The 15,035-nt window shown below is 46.1% G+C and overlaps 2 long non-coding RNA genes across 2 annotated transcripts; both read left to right on the forward strand.

Moving 5' to 3' along the window:
* The first annotated feature begins 20 nt into the window (after nt 1-20).
* LOC135566949 (uncharacterized) lies at nt 21-4,146 on the forward strand. Its single transcript, XR_010462223.1, has 3 exons — nt 21-1,392; nt 3,124-3,217; nt 4,103-4,146. It is a non-coding gene; the product is annotated as an uncharacterized LOC135566949 (long non-coding RNA).
* A 155-nt stretch (nt 4,147-4,301) lies between these two features.
* On the forward strand, nt 4,302-6,257 carry LOC135566947 (uncharacterized). The gene is made up of 2 exons (XR_010462222.1): nt 4,302-4,397; nt 5,986-6,257. It is a non-coding gene; the product is annotated as an uncharacterized LOC135566947 (long non-coding RNA).
* Nucleotides 6,258-15,035: the final 8,778 nt, after the last annotated feature.

Raw genomic sequence — 15,035 nt, forward strand, 5'->3', positions numbered from 1 at the left:
GTTCTGTTAGTTCATGGAACCCACTGAGTCCAGTCCAGGACAACACTGAGCAGAAGGTATGTTCTGTTAGTTCATGGAACCCACTGAGTCCAGTCCAGGACAACACTGAGCAGAAGGTACGTTCTGTTAGTTCATGGAACCCACTGAGTCCAGTCCAGGACAACACTGAGCAGAAGGTATGTTCTGTTAGTTCATGGAACCCACTGAGTCCAGTCCAGGACAACACTGAGCATGGAACCCACTGAGTCCAGTCCAGGACAACACTGAGCAGAAGGTATGTTCTGTTAGTTCATGGAACCCACTGAGTCCAGTCCAGGACAACACTGAGCAGAAGGTATGTTCTGTTAGTTCATGGAACCCACTGAGTCCAGTCCAGGACAACACTGAGCAGAAGGTATGTTCTGTTAGTTCATGGAACCCACTGAGTCCAGTCCAGGACAACACTGAGCAGAAGGTATGTTCTGTTAGTTAATGGAACCCACTGAGTCCAGTCCAGGACAACGCTGAGCAGAAGGTACGTTCTGTTAGTTCATGGAACCCACTGAGTCCAGTCCAGGACAACACTGAGCAGAAGGTATGTTCTGTTAGTTCATGGAACCCACTGAGTCCAGTCCAGGACAACACTGAGCATGGAACCCACTGAGTCCAGTCCAGGACAACACTGAGCAGAAGGTATGTTCTGTTAGTTCATGGAACCCACTGAGTCTAGTCCAGGACAACACTGAGCATAAGGTATGTTCTGTTAGTTCATGGAACCCACTGAGTCCAGTCCAGGACAACACTGAGCAGAAGGTATGTTCTGTTAGTTCATGGAACCCACTGAGTCCAGTCCAGGACAACACTGAGCAGAAGGTATGTTCTGTTAGTTCATGGAACCCACTGAGTCCAGTCCAGGACAACACTGAGCAGAAGGTATGTTCTGTTAGTTCATGGAACCCACTGAGTCCAGTCCAGGACAACACTGAGCAGAAGGTATGTTCTGTTAGTTCATGGAACCCACTGAGTCCAGTCCAGGACAACACTGAGCAGAAGGTATGTTCTGTTAGTTCATGGAACCCACTGAGTCCAGTCCAGGACAACACTGAGCAGAAGGTATGTTCTGTTAGTTCATGGAACCCACTGAGTCCAGTCCAGGACAACACTGAGCAGAAGGTATGTTCTGTTAGTTCATGGAACCCACTGAGTCCAGTCCAGGACAACACTGAGCAGAAGGTATGTTCTGTTAGTTCATGGAACCCACTGAGTCCAGTCCAGGACAACACTGAGCAGAAGGTATGTTCTGTTAGTTCATGGAACCCACTGAGTCCAGTCCAGGACAACACTGAGCAGAAGGTATGTTCTGTTAGTTCATGGAACCCACTGAGTCCAGTCCAGGACAACACTGAGCAGAAGGTATGTTCTGTTAGTTCATGGAACCCACTGAGTCTAGTCCAGGACAACACTGAGCAGAAGGTATGTTCTGTTAGTTCATGGAACCCACTGAGTCTAGTAGGAGGCAGAGCAGCTTACAGTATGGTGACCCTCAGAGCTGTGGTGTATTCTATATTCTGTAGGAGGCTGACCCTCAGAGCTGTGGTGTATTCTATATTCTGTAGGAGGCTGACCCTCAGAGCTGTGGTGTATTCTATATTCTGTAGGAGGCTGACCCTCAGACCTGTGGTGTATTCTATATTCTGTAGGAGGCTGACCTCAGAGCTCTGTGGTGTATTCTATATTCTGTAGGAGGCTGACCCTCAGAGCTGTGGTGTATTCTGTAGGAGGCTGACCTCAGACCTGTGGTGTATTCTATATTCTGTAGGAGGCTGACCCTCAGAGCTGTGGTGTATTCTATATTCTGTGGGAGGCTGACCCTCAAGCTGTGGTGTATTCTATATTCTGTATGGGCGCAGCCTTCCAGGCTCTGTGGTGTATTCTATATATTCATGGGAGGCTGACCTCAGAGGCTGTGGTGTATTCTCTCTGTGGGAGGCTGACCCTCAGACCTGTGGTGTATTCTATATATTCTGTGGGAGGCTGACACTTATGAGGCACAGCGGTGTGTTCTATGTGTTCTGTGGGAGGCTGACCCTCAGGCTGTGGTGTATTCTATATTCTGTGGGAGGCTGACCCTCAGACCTGTGGTGTATTCTATATTCTGTAGGAGGCTGACCCTCAGGCTCTGTGGTGTATTCTATATTCTGTAGGAGGCTGACCCTCAGAGCTGTGGTGTATTCTGTAGGAGGCTGACCCTCCAGAGCTGTGGTGTTACCTGTTCTGTAGGAGGCTGACCCTCAGAGCTCTGTGGTGTATTCTATGTTCTGTAGGGAGGCTGACCCTCAGAGCTCTGTGGTGTGATATATTCTGTAGGAGGCTGACCCTCAGAGCTGTGGTGTATTCTATATTCTGTAGGAGGCTGACCCTCAGAGCTGTGGTGTATTCTATATTCTGTAGGAGGCTGACCCTCAGACCTGTGGTGTATTCTATATTCTGTAGGAGGCTGACCCTCAGAGCTCTGTGGTGTATTCTATATTCTGTAGGAGGCTGACCCTCAGAGCTGTGGTGTATTCTGTAGGAGGCTGACCCTCAGAGCTGTGGTGTATTCTATATTCTGTAGGAGGCTGACCCTCAGAGCTCTGTGGTGTATTCTATATTCTGTAGGAGGCTGACCCTCAGAGCTCTGTGGTGTATTCTATATTCTGTAGGAGGCTGACCCTCAGAGCTGTGGTGTATTCTATATTCTGTAGGAGGCTGACCCTCAGAGCTGTGGTGTATTCTGTAGGAGGCTGACCCTCAGACCTGTGGTGTATTCTATATTCTGTAGGAGGCTGACCCTCAGAGCTGTGGTGTATTCTGTAGGAGGCTGACCCTCAGACCTGTGGTGTATTCTATATTCTGTAGGAGGCTGACCCTCAGACCTGTGGTGTATTCTATATTCTGTAGGAGGCTGACCCTCAGAGCTGTGGTGTATTCTATATTCTGTAGGAGGCTGACCCTCAGAGCTGTGGTGTATTCTGTAGGAGGCTGACCCTCAGACCTGTGGTGTATTCTATATTCTGTAGGAGGCTGACCCTCAGACCTGTGGTGTATTCTATGATTCTGTAGGAGGCTGACCCTCAGAGCTGTGGTGTATTCTATATTCTGTAGGAGGCTGACCGTCAGAGCTGTGTGTCCAGTGTGGTCTACCAGGCTGACCAGGCCTGCAGACGCCTGGTCTCACAGGCCATGCAGGAGGCCAGAGGTCAGTATTCATCCTTACTGTGATCCTTAAAGCCCCCACACACACACACACACACACACACACACACACACACACTGATAGAGTTTGCCGGCTGAGAGTACTTAGCGACTCTGAACGGAATGCCAGGCGTAACTTGCAAGCTGAAAATGTTGTCAGCCGTACGTCCACCGGCAGTCGGTCCCTAAAACCCGCCGTGCCGAACTAACGTCAAACGAAGTGCATATGAACAGCACGTGGACATTTTGGGGTGTTTACTCTCCCTTTTAAAAGGTAGACTCAGTGAGATGGACGTTGCCCGCACGAAATAAACACAATATCCGGTCCATTTCCACAACAACTAAAATAGGTGTTGAAGCACGAGACGACTAAACTTCTCTGTTTTTTGGGGGGGAACCCGTAGCAGCGTGAAGCTCCCCTCGTAACACGTGTCAGATACTCTCGACTGTGTGAGAACATGGCAGTAACGTCTTGCCTCGCGCTCATCTCAAAATCTTGTTTAAACATCATCTGGCTGAGTCTAACTTAAAAATAAAAAAATATATAATCAAGAGTTAATAGTGGCAAGGCATGTAGTAGCCTAGTGGTTAGAGCGTTGGACTAGTAACCGGAAGGTTGCGAGTTCAAACCCCCGAGCTGACAAGGTACAACCCGTCGTGTTCTTCCCTGAAAAAGGCAGTTAACCCACTGTTCCTAGGCTGTCACAGGCACCTTGTTCTCTTAACTGACTTGCCTGTTGGCAACAGGTAAAATAAAAACAGGAGAGAATGAATGATTGTGTGTTTATATTTTTAGGTTTCTAAGTAGAATGTTTCTGACTCACTACCTCCCCTTCCTTCTTTATACTTCTCACCAGTAAATCACAACTCTTTCGTCCTCTATGTTCAGAACATCAACTTCCCCAGAGAGGATGAGGTCTCTGGCAGCCGACTTCAATGAATCCAAAACCACATTCCCTTCCAGAACTCATGAGATAGTTTCCACGGCCTTCCTTAACCTAGGAGAGGGCGGAGGTGCCCAGGGAGAGGGCGTGGAGGTGCCCAGGAGAGGGCGTGGAGGTGCCCAGGGAGAGGGCGTGGAGGGTGGAGCGGGTTGTGAACAGAGCCGTGGACGTCTTCAACAAAGAGAAACAGGAAATCATTGCAAGATACCTTCCTCCTTATGACAGAATAAAATGACACCGGTAATGAGGGATGGATGATCGCCATTATGTAACTTTCTATTGATTCTATGTAAATTAGGCCATGTTGACGTTAGTAATTACATTTATATTTCTTCTGACAAAATGTCCAACCTGTTAGGTGCATATACAGGTTCCACTCTTGCTAGGTTCCACCCAACAGGGTGGAAATGTGAGGCAACTTTAGCCGTAGCACTGTGGAACCTAGCAAGGTGGAAATGTGGAGGCTAACTTAGCCGTAGCACTGGGTGGAACCTAACAGGGTGGAAATGTGGAGGCTAACTTAGCCGTAGCACTGGGTGGAACCTAGCAAGGTGGAACCTAACAGGGTGGAAATGTGGAGGCTAACTTAGCCGTAGCACTGGGTGGAACCTAGCAAGGTGGAACCTAGCAGGGTGGAAATGTGGAGGCTAACTTAGCCGTAGCACTGGGTGGAACCTAGCAAGGTGGAAACCTAGCAGGTGGAAATGTGGAGGCTAACTTAGCCGTAGCACTGGGTGGAACTAGCAAGGTGGAAATGTGGAGGCTAAGGGGTGGAACCTAGCAAGGTGGAAATGTGGAGGCTAACTTAGCCGTAGCATTGGGTGGAACCTAGCAAGGTGGAACCAACAGGGTGGAAATGTGGAGGCTAACTTAGCCGTAGCACTGGGTGGAACCTAGCAAGGTGGAAATGTGGAGGCTAACTTAGCCGTAGCATTGGGTGGAACCTAGCAAGGTGGAACCTAACAGGGTGGAAATGTGGAGGCTAACTTAGCTGTAGCACTGGGTGGAACCTAGCAAGGTGGAACCTAACAGGGTGGTATGTGGAGGCTAACTTAGCGGTAGCACTGGGTGGAACCTAGCAAGGTGGAAATGTGGAGGCTAACTTAGCGTAGCACTGGGTGGAACATAGATCAAGGTGGAAATGTGGAGGCTAACCCAGCAGGAGCACTGGGTGGAACCTAATGCAAGGTGGAAATGTGGAGGCTAACTTAGCCGTAGCACTGGGTGGAACATAGCAAGGTGGAAATGTGGAGGCTAACAGCCGTAGCACTGGGTGGAACCAGCAAGGTGGAAATGTGGAGGCTAACTTAGCCGTAGCACTGAACATTTGAAATGTGGAGGCTAACTTAGTCACCACTGGGTGGAACCTAACAGGGTGGAAATGTGGAGGCTAACTTAGCCGTAGCACTGGGTGGAACCTAACAGGTGGAATGGAGGCTAACTTCCGTAGCACTGGGTGAACCTAGCAAGGTGGAAATGTGGAGGCTAACTTAGCCGTAGCACTGTGAGTGATCAAGATCCAGCTAGCATAATGGTGAACACTTGAAGATCATTTTTTTACTGGTCTGTCAAACATAATTTGAAATGATCAAATGTTCATCTAATTTAGCCGAACAGCGGGGGACATTTTAAGAGTGAGACCGTACTGACTAACATCATGAAACATTAAAATGTGGATGTGAACCGAGTGTTGATACTTAATGTAGCGTTGCGTTGCTATGGACACTTCCTGATTGTGATGTCATCATCCACTGAAAACAAAATGGTCAAAAAAATGCAAATAAAATGTCCCATTGAGATCGATATGTTTTGTGTTTTTATGGAAAAGGACACCTACCTTTCTATTTAAAGCCCTTTGGAAACCACATTCTACAGTGAATAAGAGGTGTTATTTCCTGGGGACAGAAAAGGCACTGCATAACAGGAATGAATGACCCGGTCTGTGAGAGCCACAAATCCAGGTAACGAGTGGAGGACAGAGGAGCCTCTTAAAGAAGAAGTTACAAGTATGTGAGAGCCACAAATCTTGCTTGTTTGTAGGTGACCAAATACTTATTTTCCACCATAATTTGCAAATAAATTCATAAAAAAATCCTACAATGTGATTTTCTGGATTTTTCTTTCTCATTTTGTCTGTCATAGTTGAAGTGTACCTATGATGAAAATTACAGGCCTCATCTTTAGAAGTGGGAGAACTTGCACAATCACTAAATACCTTTTGCCCCACTTTTATATGGTTTTATAGAGGGTTGTTTGACAACATATAGGTCAATGTCCATGTATATGGTTTTATAGAGGGTTGTTTGACAACATATAGGTCAATGTCCATGTATATGGTTTTATAGAGGGCTGTTTGACATTTACATTTACATTTAAGTCATTTAGCAGACGCTCTTATCCACATGTAGTAAGTACAATGTATATGGTTTTATAGAGGGCTGTTTGACAACATGTAGGTCAATGTCCATGTATATGGTTTTATAGAGGGCTGTTTGACAACATGTAGGTCAATGTCCATGTATATGGTTTTATAGAGGGCTGTTTGACAACATGTAGGTCAATGTCCATGTATATGGTTTTATAGAGGGCTGTTTGACAACATGTAGGTCAATGTCCATGTATATGGTTTTATAGAGGGTTGTTTGACAACATATAGGTCAATGTCCATGTATATGGTTGTATAGAGGGCTGTTTTTTTATTTTTTTATTTCACCTTTATCTAACCAGGTAGGCCCCGTTGAGAACAAGTTCTCATTTACAATTGCGACCTGGCCAAGATAAAGCAAAGCAGTTCGACACATACAACGACACAGAGTTACACATGGAGTAAAACAAACATACAGTCAATAATACAGTATAAACAAGTCTATATACAATGTGAGCAAATGAGGTGAGAAGGGAGGTAAAGGCAAAAAAAGGCCATGGTGGCAAAGTAAATACAATTGATAGAGGTATAGTTTAGATAATCAATTATGTATACATTAATGATTAGAACCATTTATGCTAATACTATTATGTTATGATTTGAAAAGTAAGAGTTCTTAATTGTACTGTTACTGAAAATGTAAGCAGAAATGAATTGTGTCTGTGTCTCCTGGGAAAGGGATAAGATCGTTTTTCAAACTGATGAGAATGTTTTGGTTGGATTCCATTAGGGGAGAGGAGTTTATCCTTTAGGCAGGTTGAAATGTAGAGTTAACGTGGGAGCGAGGCTGTGGCGGTCCGACAGATAAGAAATGTCTGGGAGACGTTCCAGGCTTGATGAACAATGGGCTCTTGTGAGAATCAGAGAGAGGTGTAACTGATGACGCATTTTATGTTCACTTCCTTTAAAATGTAATGTTCTTTGTATTTTGGGTCAGTACTCATCAAGAATAAATGCTGAACTGTTTTTTTAAGACTGGTCTCCTAATTCATGCAAATGATAAACTTACAACTTATCATGAATTAGAAATGAGTGTGAATTTAATTGATTTTTATTAAACATAAAGGAATTTAGAATTCCTCTATCAACAATATAGCAAGTAAAACACTGGAATGGTAGTTTTGCAATGGAAGAATGTGCAAAGTAGAAATAAAAATAATGGGGTGCAAAGGAGCAAAATAAATAAATAAATAAATTAAATAGAGTTGGGAAAGAGGTAGTTGTTTGGGCTAAATTATAGGTGGGCTATGTACAGGTGCAGTAATCTGTAAGATGCTCTGACAGTTGGTGCTTAAAGCTAGTGAGTGTGCTACAGGTGGGAGATGCTATGGTGACCAGCGAGCTGAGATAAGGGGGGACTTTACCTAGCAAAATCTAGAATTGGCTTCCTATTTCGCAACAAAGCATCCTTCACTCATGCTGCCAAACATACCCTTGTAAAATTGACCATCCTACCAATCCTCGACTTTGGCGATGTCATTTACAAAATAGCCTCCAATACCCTACTCAACAAATTGGATGCAGTCTATCACAGTGCAATCCGTTTTGTCACCAAAGCCCCATATACTACCCACCATTGCGACCTGTACGCTCTCGTTGGCTGGCCCTCGCTTCATACTCGTCGCCAAACCCACTGGCTCCATGTCATCTACAAGACCCTGCTAGGTAAAGTCCCCCTTATCTCAGCTCGCTGGTCACCATAGCATCTCCCACCTGTAGCACACGCTCCAGCAGGTATATCTCTAGTCACCCCCAAAACCAATTCTTTCTTTGGCCGCCTCTCCTTCCAGTTCTCTGCTGCCAATGACTGGAACGAACTACAAAATCTCTTAAATTGGAAACACTTATCTCCTCACTAGCTTTAAGCACCAACTGTCAGAGCATCTTACAGATTACTGCACCTGTACATAGCCCACCTATAATTTAGCCCAAACAACTACCTCTTTCCCAACTGTATTTAATTAATTTATTTATTTTGCTCCTTTGCACCCCATTATTTTTATTTCTACTTTGCACATTCTTCCATTGCAAAACTACCATTCCAGTGTTTTACTTGCTATATTGTATTTACTTTGCCACCATGGCCTTTTTTGCCTTTACCTCCCTTCTCACCTAATTTGCTCACATTGTATATAGACTTGTTTATACTGTATTATTGACTGTATGTTTGTTTTACCCATGTGTAACTCTGTGTCGTTGTATGTGTCGAACTGCTTTGCTTTATCTTGGCCAGGTCGCAGTTGTAAATGAGAACTTGTTCTCAACTTGCTTACCTGGTTAAATAAAGGTGAAATAAAAATAAAATAAAATAAAATATGTTTTTATAGAGGGCTGTTTGACAACATGTAGGTCAATGTCCATGTATATGGTTGTATAGAGGGCTGTTTGACAACATGTAGGTCAATGTCCATGTATATGGTTTTATAGAGGGCTGTTTGACAACATGTAGGTCAATGTCCATGTATATGGTTGTATAGAGGGCTGTTTGACAACATGTAGGTCAATGTCCATGTATATGGTTTTATAGAGGGCTGTTTGACAACATATAGGTCAATGTCCATGTATATGGTTTTATAGAGGGCTGTTTGACAACATGTAGTAAGTACAATGTCCATGTATATGGTTTTATAGAGGGCTGTTTGACAACATGTAGGTCAATGTCCATGTATATGGTTTTATAGAGGGCTGTTTGACAACATGTAGGTCAATGTCCATGTATATGGTTTTATAGAGGGCTGTTTGACAACATGTAGGTCAATGTCCATGTATATGGTTGTATAGAGGCTGTTTGACAACATGTAGTAAGTACAATGTCCATGTATATGGTTGTATAGAGGGCTGTTTGACAACATGTAGGTCAATGTCCATGTATATGGTTTTATAGAGGGCTGTTTGACAACATATAGGTCAATGTCCATGTATATGGTTTTATAGAGGGCTGTTTGACAACATATAGGTCAATGTCCATGTATATGGTTTTATAGAGGGTTGACAACATGTAGTAAGTACAATGTCCATGTATATGGTTTTTGCATGATGGTCTCAAGTTAGACGAAGGGAGGGAGGCCTCCTTAACGCGCAACCAGATAAATCATCTTCAGCACCAGCGAATATTCACTTATTTCATGATTTCTGTTTTGTTGAAATATAAACTATAGAAGAGTCCCTGTCAATTTGAATATTTTACTTCCTGGAAAGGCAACCTTCCCGCAGGAAACATGTCACACAACTATACCATGTCATAAAATAGTCTCTACGTGACCTCTATAGCCCTCTCTACGTGACCTCTATACCCCTCTCTACGTGACCTCTATAGCCCTCTCTACGTGACCTCTATAGCCCTCTCTCGTGACCTCTATACCCCTCTCTACGTGACCTCTATACCCCTCCCCTCGTGACCTCTATACCCCTCTACGTGACCTCTATACCCGTCTCTCGTGACCTCTATACCCCTCCCTGCGTGACCTCTATACCCCTCTCTACGTGACCTCTATACCCGTCTCTACGTGACCTCTATACCCCTCCCTGCGTGACCTCTATACCCCTCTCTACGTGACCTCTATACCCCTCTCTCGTGACCTCTATACCCCTCTCTACGTGACCTCTATACCCCTCTCTTACGACCTCTATACCCTCCTACGTGACCCTATACCCCTCCCTGCGTGACCTCTATACCCCTCTCTACGTGACCTCTATACCCCTCTCTACGTGACCTCTATACCCCTCTCTACGTGACCTCTATACCCTCTCTATGACCTGACCTCTATACCCCTCTAGGTGACTCTATACGTGACCTCTATACCCCTCTCTACGTGACCTCTATACCCCTCTCTACGTGACCTCTATACCCCTACGTGACCTCTATACCCCTCTCGTGACCTCTATACTCCTCTCTACGTGACCTCTATACCCCTCTCTACGTGACCTCTATACCTCTCTACGTGACCCTATACTCTCTAGTGACCTGTGACCTCTCTATGACCCTCTCTAGGTGACCCTCTATACCCTATAGCCCTCTCTACGTGACCTCTATACCCCTCTACGTGACCTCTATACCCCTCTCTAGGTGACCTCTATACCTCTCTACGTGACCTCTCCCTCTCTACGTGACCTCTATACCCGTCTCTATAGCGTGACCTCTATACCCTCTCTACGTGACCTCTATACCCTCTCTACGTGACCTCTATACCCTCTCTACGTGACCTCTATACCCGTCTCTACGTGACCTCTATACCCCTCTCTACGTGACCTCTATACCCCTCTCTACGTGACCTCTTCATAGCCCCTCTACGTGACCTCTATACCCCTCTCTACGTGACCTCTTATACCCCTCTCTAGGTGACCTCTATACCCTCTCTATGACCCTCCCCTCTCTGACCTCTATACCTCCCCCTGGTGACCTCTATACCCCTCTCGTGACCTCCCATACCCCTCTCTACGTGACCTCCATAGCCCTCTCTGCGTGACCTCTATACCCCTCTATACCCCTCTCTACGTGACCTCTATACCCCTCTCTAGGTGACCTCTATACCCCTCTCTACGTGACCTCTATACCCTCTAGACCTCTCAGGTGACCCTCCCCTCTACGTGACCTCTATACCCCCCCTCTCTACGTGACCTCTATACCCTCTCTACGTGACCTCTATAGCCCCTACGTGACCTCATACCCTCTGTGACCTCTTATAGCCCTCTCTAGGTGACCCTCTATACCCCTCTCTACGTGACCCCATACTAGGTGACCTCCATACCCCTCTCTCGTGACTCATACCTCTCTTAGACCTCTATACCCCTCTCTGTGACCTCTATAGCCCTCTCTACGTGACCGCCCCTCTACGTGACCCCTATACCCCTCTCTAGGTGACCTCTATAGCCCTCTCTACGTGACCTCTATACCCCTCTCTACGTGACCTCTATACCCCTCTCTACGTGACCTCTATACCCCTCTCTCACGTGACCCTCCTATACCCCTCTCTCGTGACCTCTATACCCCTCTCTGACATAATTCTCTCACGGACCTCCTATACCCCTCTCTACGTGACCTCTATAGCCCTCTCTACGTGACCTCTAAGTACCCCTCTCTACGTGACTCCTCTATAGCCCTCTCTCATGACCCCATACCCCTCTACGTGACCTCTATACCCTCTCTACGTGACCTCTATACCCCTCCTACGTGACCTCTATAGCCCCTCTCTACGTGACCTCTATACCCCTCTCTAGGTGACCTCTATACCCCTGACCTCTATACCCCTCTCTACGTGACTCTATACCCCCTCTCTCTAGGTGACCTCTATAGCCCTCTCTAGGTGACCTCTATAGCCCTCTCTAGGTGACCTCTATACCCCTCTCTAAAATCAGAAAGTCTGTTGTTCTATACCCCTCTCTTGACCTCTAATAACCCTCTCGTAATAAAAAGTCCTGGTATTTACCCCTCTCTAACCTCTATATAAACCTCTTCTTAGTAATGGTAATAATGTAATATATTACAGGCCTATATGATATAAATCTAATCAATAAACTCAGTCTTCTTTTAGTAATGGTAATAAAAAGTGTATTTACAATAATAAACTCAGTCTTCTTAGTAATGGTAATAATGTAATATATTACAGGCCTATATGATATAAATAAATAAAAGGCCTTTTAGTAATGGTAATAATGAACACAAATTAAACATATATGATGTAAAGTGAAAGTCCCATGTTTCTGAGCTGAATAAAAACATAAAAGGCCAAAGAAATCATGTAAAACACAAATATAAAAAATGATATGTACTATAACACAAATATAAACACAGTATGTAAAGAGTAGAAAGTCCCATGTTTCATGAGCTGAAATAAAGGATCCCCCAAAGAAATCATTAAAAACACAAATATAAACACAGTATGTAAAGTGAAGGTCCCATGTTTCGCCTGAGCTGAAATAAAGGATCCCCCAAAGAAATCATTAAAAACACAAATATAAACACAGTATGTAAAGTGAAGGTCCCATGTTTCATGAGCTGAATAAGGAAACCCCAAAGAAATCATTAAAACACAAATATAAACACAGTATGTAAAGTGAAGGTCCCATGTTTCATGAGCTGAAATAAAGGATCCCCCCCAAAGAAATCATTAAAAAACACAAATATAAACACAGTATGTAAAGTGAAGGTCCCATGTTTCATGAGAGCTGAAATAAGGATCCCCCAAAAGAAATCATTAAAAACACAAATATAAACACAGTATGTAAGTGAAGGTCCCATGTTTCATGAGCTGAAATAAAGGATCCCCCCCAAAGAAATCATTAAAAACACAAATATAAACACAGTATGTAAAAAACCCATATTTATCTCAAATAAAGGACCCCCCCAAAGAAATCATTAAAAAACCAAATAGTGAGTTTTCATACACAAAACAAAGAAATCATTAAAAAACACAAATGTAAACCCAAATTAGGAAGGCAGTCCCCTGTTTCATGAGCATTTCCCCTTGAAATCTGGCAGTAGAAATCCATCACGGACCGGCTCATATTTACCCCAGATGGTGCCCAAATTAGAGGATTGGTTTACGCCCCAACCGGCCCTCACAACCCCCAGATGTGGCAGTAGAGGATTGAAGGTGCGGACCAACCGGCCTCACAACCCCAGATGTGGCAGTAGAGGACGTGCAGCACGTCCAACCAGCCTCACAACCCCAGATGTGGCAGTAGAGGATTTGGCAGTACGTCCAACTGGCCTCACAACCCCAGATGTGGCAGTAGAGGATTGGCGTGCAGTCCAACCAGCCTCACAACCCCAGATGTGCAGTAGAGGATTTGGCAGTGCGTCCAACCCCTCACAAACCCAGATGTGGCAGTAGAGGATTTGGCAGTACGTCCAACCGGCCTCACAACCCCAGATGTGGCAGTAGAGGATTTGGCAGTATCCAACCGCCTCACAACCCCAGATGTGGCAGTAGAGGATTTGGCAGTACGTCCAACCGGCCTCACAACCCCAGATGTGGCAGTGGGATTTGGCAGTACGCCAACCGGCCTCACAACCCCAGATGTGGCAGTAGAGGATTTGGCAGTACGCCAACCAGCCTCACAACCCCAGATGTGGCAGTAGAGGATTTGGCAGTACGTCCAACCGCCTCACAACCCCAGATGTGGCAGTAGAGGATTTGGCAGTACGTCCAACCGGCCTCACAACCCCAGATGTGGCAGTAGAGGATTTGGCAGTACGTCCAACCGGCCTCACAACCCCAGATGTGGCAGTAGAGGATTTGGCAGTACGTCCAACCGACCTCACAACCCCAGATGTGGCAGTAGAGATTTGGCAGTACGTCCCAACCGGCCTCACAACCCCAGATGTGGCAGTAGAGGATTTGGCAGTACGTCCAACCGGCCTCACAACCCCAGATGTGGCAGTAGAGGATTTGACAGTACGTCCAACCGGCCTCACAACCCCAGATGTGGCAGTAGAGGATTTGACAGTACGTCCAACCGGCCTCAACCCCAGATGTGGCAGTAGAGGATTTGGCAGTACGTCCAACCGGCCTCACAACCCCAGATGGGCAGTAGAGATTTGGCAGTACGTCCAACCGGCCTCACAACCCCAGATGTGGCAGTAGAGGATTTGGCAGTACGTCCAACCGGCCCTCACAACCCCAGATGTGGCAGTAGAGGATTGGCAGTACGTCCAACCGGCCTCACAACCCCAGATGTGGCAGTAGAGGATTTGGCAGTACGTCCAACCGGCCTCACAACCCAGATGTGGCAGTAGAGGATTTGGCAGTACGTCCAACCGGCCTCACAACCCAGATGTGGCAGTAGAGGATTTGGCAGTACGTCCAACCGGCCTCACAACCCCAGATGTGGCAGTAGAGGATTTGGCAGTACGTCCAACCGGGCCTCACAACCCCAGATGTGGCATTAGAGGATTTGACAGTACGGCCAACCGCCTCACAACCCCAGATGTGGCAGTAGAGGATTTGGCAGTACGTCCAACCGGCCTCACAACCCCAGATGTGGCAGTAGAGGATTTGTGAGTACGTCCCACCGGCCTCACAACCCCAGATGTGGCAGTAGAGGTTTGGCAGCACGTCCAACCGGCCTCACAACCCAGATGTGGCAGTAGAGGATTTGGCAGTACGTCCAACCGGCCTCACAACCCCAGATGTGGCATTAGAGGGATTTGGCAGTACGTCTAACCGGCCTCACAACCCCAGATGTGGCAGTAGAGGATTTGGCAGCACGTCTAACCGGCCTCACAACCCCAGATGTGGCATTGTGAGGATTGCAGTACGTCTAACCGGCCTCACAACCCCAGATGTGGCAGTAGAGGATTTGGCAGTACGTCCAACCGGCCTCACAACCCCAGATGTGGCAGTAGAGGATTTGACAGTACGTCTAACCGCCTCACAACCCCAGATGTGGCAGTAGAGGATTTGGCAGTATCAGTCTAACCGCCTCACAAACCCTAGATGTGGCAGTGGAGA

Source organism: Oncorhynchus nerka, unplaced genomic scaffold, assembly GCF_034236695.1.
Source record: "Oncorhynchus nerka isolate Pitt River unplaced genomic scaffold, Oner_Uvic_2.0 unplaced_scaffold_2888, whole genome shotgun sequence".
Classification (NCBI taxonomy): Eukaryota; Metazoa; Chordata; class Actinopteri; order Salmoniformes; family Salmonidae; genus Oncorhynchus; species Oncorhynchus nerka.